Genomic DNA, 8,850 nt, shown 5'->3' on the forward strand with positions numbered 1-8,850 from the left:
TTGGAAGTTGCTGAAGTTCTTCAGCCACTAGTAACGTTCTTGATAGAACTGTGAGAACAGTGTAATTTATATGAGGAAAAAGCTCTCAACATTTCGGAAAAGAAAGTATGTAAAGAATGATGAAAAGCGTTCGATTCTCAGGAAACTTCAATCTGGTGAGTCACATGAAAGTGAAGTTCTTTTTCGCGGGCATGACCAGTTTTGATTCAATACATTGCTGATCAATATTTTTTTGTTGGGGGGGTGTACAGAATTACAGTTGTGTGAAGCAGTGTTTACCCTTACTGATTTCCTATTCTTTTGCATGTTTGTCACACTTAAATGTTTCAGATCACTAAACAAATGTAGATACAAATAAAGATAACACAAGTAAACACAGAATGTAGTATTTAAATTCAGGTATTTTTTATTAATGGAAAAATAAATCCAAACATACGGGGCCACGTGTGAAAAAGTGATTGCGTCCCCACCCCTTGAAAACATAAATTAACTGTGGTTTATCACATCTTTGGGAAGCTGAGTTCAAATTCCCTACCCACACACAGGCCGGATTACTGCCACACCTGTTCTCAGCCACTAAAACACCTAAATAGGACCCGCCTAAGGCCTCTTTCAGATGTCAGTGTCTCCCGTACGTGTGGTGACAGTTGTCACATGTACCAGAGACACTTACACACGAAGACCCATTCAACTGAATGGGTCTGTGCACGTCAGTGTGTTTCCACGGACCGTGTGTCCATAGGCAAAACATGCTGAAATGTCCAAGTTTTACCAGCAGCACGGGCCGCAAAAGGTCCCACACACGTGCACACAGATGACACACAGGGATGTCATTTGTGTGATATGCACCGGTGCCTGAGAGTCACGCACAGAGTGGGAAGACTAAGTGCCACATGAGGGGAAGGAAACCAAAACGCTAGGGAAAGGGGGAGAAGAGACCCCTAGGCAAATCTAATAGCACCCTGGAAGGTTGCCACTGGGTCCAAAACTCAGAAGGATTAAGAAGGAGTCTGCAATGCCAAACACAGACCTTCTGCAGCCAGATGCAATGTGACTGCCTGTAGCATCTGACATTCCTGTAACACTGAGAAGCAGCAGTATAGTTAGCGCTGTTCCCTGGCACCGGGTGCTGAAGATGGCTCTCATCTGTAGCGATGGAAAGTGAGGCTCATGTCACCTTTGTCTTGTCTGGTGACCTCAAGCCCAAACCAGTGGCTGCAGCACAAATTGTCATGGTGATCTGTCACTGCTGGTCAATGAGGCTGCACTTGTAGCAGCTCAGTCACCAGTGGTTCTCAGTCTGGATGGTCGCATCTTGGCACTCTCCAGGTTTAAAACTATTTATCCCCCAGACATGGATTACTGTGGTGGACAGAACGTCAAACAGGTGAGGTATATTGCTGCTTTTTTATTTTTGTTTTATTACAGGAGACGAGGGATTCAATGGGCGCTAGGTGAGTATAACTGTGTTTGTTATTTTTAAATAAAAATGGAAAAGTGTGTTTAGTCTAACTGCTGATAAAAGACTTTATTCTGGCTGTCTCTTTATTTATCATGTAACTATAGGATTAGTAATGGATGTGTCTTATAGGCGCCTCTCCATTACTATCCGGTGGGCTTGATGTCACCAGACAATGCAAAGCTGACATCAACACCACAAATATGAACCCCACTTGCCACCCCTACAGGGCAAGTGGTAAAAGCCAGGCAAAGCACCAGAATTGCCGCATGTAATAGATGTGCCTTTTCTGGGGTGGCTGTGGACTGCTGTTTTTAGGCTGGGGGGGTCAATATCCATGGCCCCTTACCAACCTGAGAATACAAGCCCTCAGCTGTCAGCTTTAGCTTGGCAGGTTGTTATTTATTTATTTAAATTATTAAAAAAACAGCATGGGGACCCCTCTATTTTTGATAACCATCCTTGCTGAAGCTGACAAATGAGGGTTGCAGCCCCCAGATGTCAGTTTTGCCTGGCTGGTTATAGAAAATACAGGGGAACCTACGGCAGAATTCTTATTTATTAATTCATAGCGCAGGCGGTGGGTGATGAATACTCCCATCAGCCGCCGCCTGCTCTCACTGGTATTAGCAGCAGCAGGTGTAGGCTGTAGATTGAAGGCTGTACAGTATGTAGTGCTTCAGCCCCTGAGGTCAGTGTTCCTCAGCTCCAGTCCTCACGGCCCCCACAGGTCGTATTTTCAGATTTTCTTAGTATTGCCCAGGTAACCTGTGCAGGTGTTGGCGTTATCACTAGTTTGCTGAGGGTGCTCGGGTATGCACTATGTATCGCGGGTGCTCGAGCGCCATGTTGAGTCCCTACCTCTCATGTTTCGCGGCTGTTATACAGCCATAAAACATGGGATTGTCTGTGTATGGCAGGCAATCTCGCATGTTTTTTTCGGCTGTCAAAACATGCGCAGCGGGGACTCGAACGTGTCACTTGAGCACTCTCGGCAAACTCAAGTACCGAGCACTTTTGTTCATCACTGGTTATCATCACCTGTATAAGGAAAGCCTGAAAACATGTCGTGTTCCGGGGTCTTGAGGTCTGGAGGGGAGGACCCCACATTAAACAATACTCAGAGGTTTATGTGATTAGTCTCAGTGTCTTGTATCAGCCTGAGGCTCCTGCTCTTTCAGACATGTGTGTAATAGGGGCAGGTGCTGTTGGAGCCACACACGTAGAGCGCACGCACCCATTATAGCCAATAAGCCAGTGCACATGGACGATGTTCCACAAGGACCAGCAGGCATGGAATACATTGCAGCATGCATTGCTGTGCTCTGATGTATCACAGACTAGTGTATGTAATGGTGGGCAGCGCCTGCACTTGTACCATACGCAGAAAAATGCACGCAGTCATGTCCGCCCGTGTTGTAGTACGGCCTCTGACGCCGGCATAAGCTCACAGTGCCAGTGGGTTTCATCATCTTTGTGCCACTTTTAACAACAGCAGCACATGTGGTGTCAGAAGGATCAGACCCCCACCAGGGGCCACGTGGAGGCCTTCATGCTAATGTGAACTGTGACTTAGGCCTCAATCAGATGGCTGAGATTTTTCTCGGACGTAAATCACTTGGCTGTTGTGGGGTGACAGACGTGTTTGCACCAGGCGTCCGTTTTTATCATCAGTGAGTTTCACATATGGAGAGATAAATAACAAAACGTTGCTCCATTACACTGTTATCGTGGACAGAACACTGATCTGACCTGCAGTCTTCTATGGCCAGCGTCACACTCAGCGTATGAAAATACGGTCCGTTTTTTACGGCCGTAATACGCAGAAATGTTCCCACAATAGTGATCCGTATGTCATCCGTAGGCAGGGTGTGGCAGCGTATTTTGCGCATGTCATCCTCCGTATGTAATCCATATGGCATCCATACTGCGATATTTTCTCACAGGCTTGCAAAACCGACATCTAATGGATTTATGGGCTCAAATGTTCATTCAAACATATATACAGTATATATATATATATATATATATATATATATATATATATATATATATATATGTATATACACTCACTGGCCACTTTATTAGGTACACCTGTCCAACTTCTTGTTAACACTTAATTTCTAATCAGCCAATCACATGGCGGCAACTCAGTGCATTTAGGCATGTAGACATGGTCAAGACAATCTCCTGCAGTTCAAACCGAGCATCAGTATGGGGAAGAAAGGTGATTTGAGTGCCTTTGAACGTGGCATGGTTGTTGGTGCCAGAAGGGCTGGTCTGAGTATTTCAGAAACTGATGATCTACTGGGATTTTCACGCACAACCATCTCTAGGGTTTACTGAGAATGGTCCGAAAAAGAAAAAAAATCCAGTGAGCGGCAGTTCTGTGGGCGGAAATGCCTTGTTGATGCCAGAGGTCAGAGGAGAATGGGCAGACTGGTTCGAGCTGATAGAAAGGCAACAGTGACTCAAATCGCCACCCGTTACAACCAAGGTAGGCCTAAGAGCATCTCTGAACGCACAGTGCGTCGAACTTTGAGGCAGATGGGCTACAGCAGCAGAAGACCACACCGGGTACCACTCCTTTCAGCTAAGAACAGGAAACTGAGGCTACAATTTGTACAAGCTCATCGAAATTGGACAGTAGAAGATTGGAAAAACGTTGCTTGGTCTGATGAGTCTCGATTTCTGCTGCGACATTCGGATGGTAGGGTCAGAATTTGGCGTAAACAACATGAAAGCATGGATCCATCCTGCCTTGTATGGAGCATCTTTGGGATGTGCAGCCGACAAATCTGCGGCAACTGTGTGATGCCATCATGTCAATATGGACCAAAATCTCTGAGGAATGCTTCCAGCACCTTGTTGAATCTATGCCACGAAGAATTGAGGCAGTTCTGAAGGCAAAAGGGGGTCCAACCCGTTACTAGCATGGTGTACCTAATAAAGTGGCCGGTGAGTGTATATATATATATATATATGTCATTGAGACACACATATATATATATATATATATATATATATATCCATATTTATATTTAATTCAGCGCTAGATAGCATAAAAGCCGGTAATTCAATTGCCGGCTTTTGCTATCTCCTATCCCTTTTTTTTTTTGCATATTCCACACTACTAATGTTAGTAGTGTGGATGTGCAAAATTTGGGCACTCTAGCTATTAAATTAAAGGGTTAAATCGTGGAAAAAATTGAATCGCGGAAAAAATTGGCATGGGCTCCCGCGCTCGAGTTCATATGAGTTCATCCAGCAGAGGGCGCATCACCGCGACTCAAGGTAACTACAGTACATTCCCCAGCTTTCCATTCATTCACCAAGTTTTACAGACAGGAGCGACTGCATTAGCAGAGCTCCTGGGTGTAAAATGATTTAACCCTTTCAGATGGATTTACATCGTGGGACGTGACCAGAACGACGGGAGGTATGGGATATTGTTGTTTTTTTATTTTTCCTTTTTTACAGAACGAGGATCTTCAGGTGGATTAAGAGTCTAATAAAATATTACAACACCCTGTGTCTTTATTTCATTAAAATACTTTGTAATAATGTGTGTGTGTTTTATTAACCATTTCGTACTATTGGATTAATAATGGATAGGTGTCATAATTGACGCCTCTCCATTATTAATCTGGCTTAATGTCACCTTACAATAGCAAGGTGACATTAACCCTTTATTACCCCATATCCCACCGCTACACGGGAGTGGGAAGAGAGTGGCCAAGTGCCAGAATAGGCGCATCTTCCAGATGTCCCTTTTCTGGGGTGGCTGGGGACAGATGTTTTTAGCCGGGGGGGGGGGGGGGGGGCAATAACCATGGTCCCTCTCTAGGCTATTAATATCTGCCCTCAGTCACTGGCTTTACCACTCTGGCGGAGAAAATTGCTCGGGAGCCCACGCCAATTTTTTTTCGCGATTTAACCCTTTAATTTAATAGCTAGAGGGCCCAATTTTTGCACATACACACTACTAACATTAGTAGTGTGGAATATGCAAAAAAAAAGGCATATGAGATGGTTTACTGTATGTAAACCATGTCTCATATCCTGGCGGGTTTGTGAAGGAGAAATGAAAAGCCGGCAATTGAATTACCGGCTTATATGCTATCTAGCGCTGTATGAAATATATATATATATATATGTGTCTCACTGACATATATATATATATATATATATATATATATATATATATATACCTATACTATGTGTAGACATTTATTCTACCTATTCTGTCAGTGTGATGTTACTGTACACCGCACTGAATTGTCGGCTTTTCTAGAGAACACCGCTGCGTATTTCTCGCAAGTCACACGCATGGTCCATGTGTTATCCGTATTTTTCTCGCCCCATAGACTTTTATTGACGATTTTTTTTCGCAATACGGTGACAAACGCAGCATGCTGCGATTTTCTACGGCCGTACAAGACCGTATAATACGGATCAGTAATATACGGCAGATAGGAGCAGGGTGATAGAGAATTATTGTACCGTATGCAATCCGTATTTTCTGCACCTCTCATACGTCTGTAAAACTCGCCAGTGTGACACCGGCCTATGGGGGATTCTGATTCCGGACTCAGATCAGTATCAGACTGGTCTCCACGACTTTTTTTTTAGAACGGTCAATATAAAAACCTGACTATGTGAACAGCACCATAGACGTGATACATGCGCTACCAAGACCACAGACTGTGGATGAGGCCTACGGACACGGTCACACACATTTTCTGTTGAGGATTTTCCAGTCCTGATTTTGTTGCAGTTCCCTGAGACTTTCTGTCAGGTTTGGGCTGTAGGTGGATTTATTGCACATTGTGATGCGGTTTTCCTCCGTTAGGGTACATTTCCACTGGCGAGGAAAACGGACGAGTGCAATCCGATAAAAAATCGGATTGCACTCGGACCAATGTTATTCAATAGGTGTCTTTTCATTTGCGATTTTTTTCTCGGCCGAAATCGGACTGAGAAAAAAATCGCAGCTTGCTGCGATTTGCTGCGAGTCTCGGACGAGACTCGCCAATGCAAGTCAATGGGTGCGAGAAAAAAATCGCACAGCACTCGCACCATGCGAGTTCTGTCCGATTTTTACGCACCGGTGTCCTTTGAAAAGCCGGCAATTCAGCGCGGTGTACAATAAAATCACACTGACAGGTTAGAATAGACTAGATATATACACATAGAATGTGTATATATACATATATATATGTCAGTGAGACACCTATATATGTATATTTATATCTAATGCAGCGCTAGAGAGCATTAAAGCCGCTAATTCAATTGCCGGCATTTGCTCTCTCCTTCACAAACCCGACAGGATATGAGACATGGTTTACATACAGTAAACCATCTCATATCCCCCTTTTTTTTGCATATTCCACACTACTAATGTTAGTAGTGTGTATGTGCAAAATTTGGCCGCTGTAGCTGCTCAAATAAAGGGTTAAATGGCGGAAAAAATTGGCGTGGGCTCCCGCGCAATTTTCTCCGCCAGAGTGGTAAAGCCAGTAACTGAGGGCAGATATTAATAGCCAGGAGAGGGTCCATGGTTATTGGCCCCCCCGTGGCTACAAACATCTGCCCCCAGCCACCCTAGAAAAGGCACATCTGGAAGATGCGCCTATTCTGGCACTTGGCCACTCTCTTCCCACTCCCTGTAGCGGTGGGCTATGGGGTAATGAAGGGTTAATGCCACCTTGCTATTGTAAGGTGACATTAAGCCAGATTAATAATGGAGAGGCGTCAATTATGTCACCTATCCATTATTAATCCAATTGTATGAAAGGGTTAAAAAACACACACACACATGATGTAAAAGTATTTTAATGAAATAAACACAGCGGTTGTTTTAATATTTTATTGCTCGCTCAATCCTTAGGAAACCCTTGCTTGGCAAAACAATAAATGCACAAGATACATACCCTCTGTTGAACCGTCACGTCCCACGAGGTAATCCATATGAAGGGGTTAAAATAATTTACAAGCAGGAGCTCTGCTATAATGCAGCTGTGCTCGTGCCTGTAATTCCCTGGGGAATGAATGAAATGTAGGTCATTGACCTACATTTCCTACAGTCGCGGTGATGCGCCCCCTGGTGGATGTCCTCATATGACCTGGAGCGTGGGAAAAAGTTCCCAGGCTGCAGTTCATGAGAACATCCAGCAGGGGCGCATCACCGCGACTGAATGTAAGTACAGATCCAGCTTTCCTTTCAGCACCCGGGGATTACAGGCACGAGCGAGTGGTTTATCGCAGCTCGTGCCTGTAATATTAGTTAACCCCTTCAGATGGATTACCGCGTGGGACGTGATCGGACATCAGAAGGTATGTATCTTGTGCGTTTATTATTTTTCCAAGCGAGGGTGTTGCTGATGGATTGAGAGAGCAATAAATTATTACAACAACCGCTGTGTTTATTTCATTAAAATACTTTTTAATCATGTGTGTGTGTGTTTTTTAACCCTTTCAGACAAATGGATTAATAATGGATAGGTGTCATAATTGACGCCTCTCCATTATTAATCTGGCTTAATGTCACCTTCCAATAGCAAGGTGGCATTAACCCTTCATTACCCCATAGCCCACCGCTACAGGGAGTGGGAAGAGAGTGGCCAAGTGCCAGAATAGGCGCATCTTCCAGATGTGCCTTTTCTGGGGTGGCTGGGGGCAGATGTTTGTAGCCACGGGGGGGCCAATAACCATGGACCCTCTCCTGGCTATTAATATCTGCCCTCAGTCACTGGCTTTACCATTCTGGCGGAGAAAATTGCGCGGGAGCCCACGCCAATTTTTTCCGCCATTTAACCCTTTATTTTAGCAGCTACAGCGCTGAAATTTTGCACATACACACTACTAACATTAGTAGTGTGGAATATGCAAAAAAAAAGGGGGATATGAGATGGTTTACTGTATGTAAACCATGTCTCATATCCTGTCGGGTTTGGGAAGGAGAAGGAAAAAGCTGGCAATTGAATTAGCGGCTTTTATGCTATCTAGCGCTGCATTAAATATAAATATACATATATAGGTGTCTCACTGACATGTATATATGTATATATACACATTCTATGTGCATATATCTACTCTATTCTAACCTGTCAGTGTGATTTTACTGTACACGGCGCTGAATTGCCGGCTTTTCAAAGGACACTGGTGCGTAAAAATCGGACAGCAATACGGATGTCATACTGATGTCATACGGATGATGCGATTAAAAATCGCATTGCACTCGCATTGCACTCGCATGACACTCGCATGACAATCGCATACGTTACATCCGTTTTTTCGGTCCAGATTACGGACCGATTTGTCTCTCGGCAGTGGAAATTTACCCTTACAGCGAGGCTCTGGATGGGAAATCGGCCGCAGGTGTCACACAT

This window comes from Ranitomeya variabilis, chromosome 2, assembly GCF_051348905.1.
Source record: "Ranitomeya variabilis isolate aRanVar5 chromosome 2, aRanVar5.hap1, whole genome shotgun sequence".
NCBI classification, from domain to species: Eukaryota; Metazoa; Chordata; class Amphibia; order Anura; family Dendrobatidae; genus Ranitomeya; species Ranitomeya variabilis.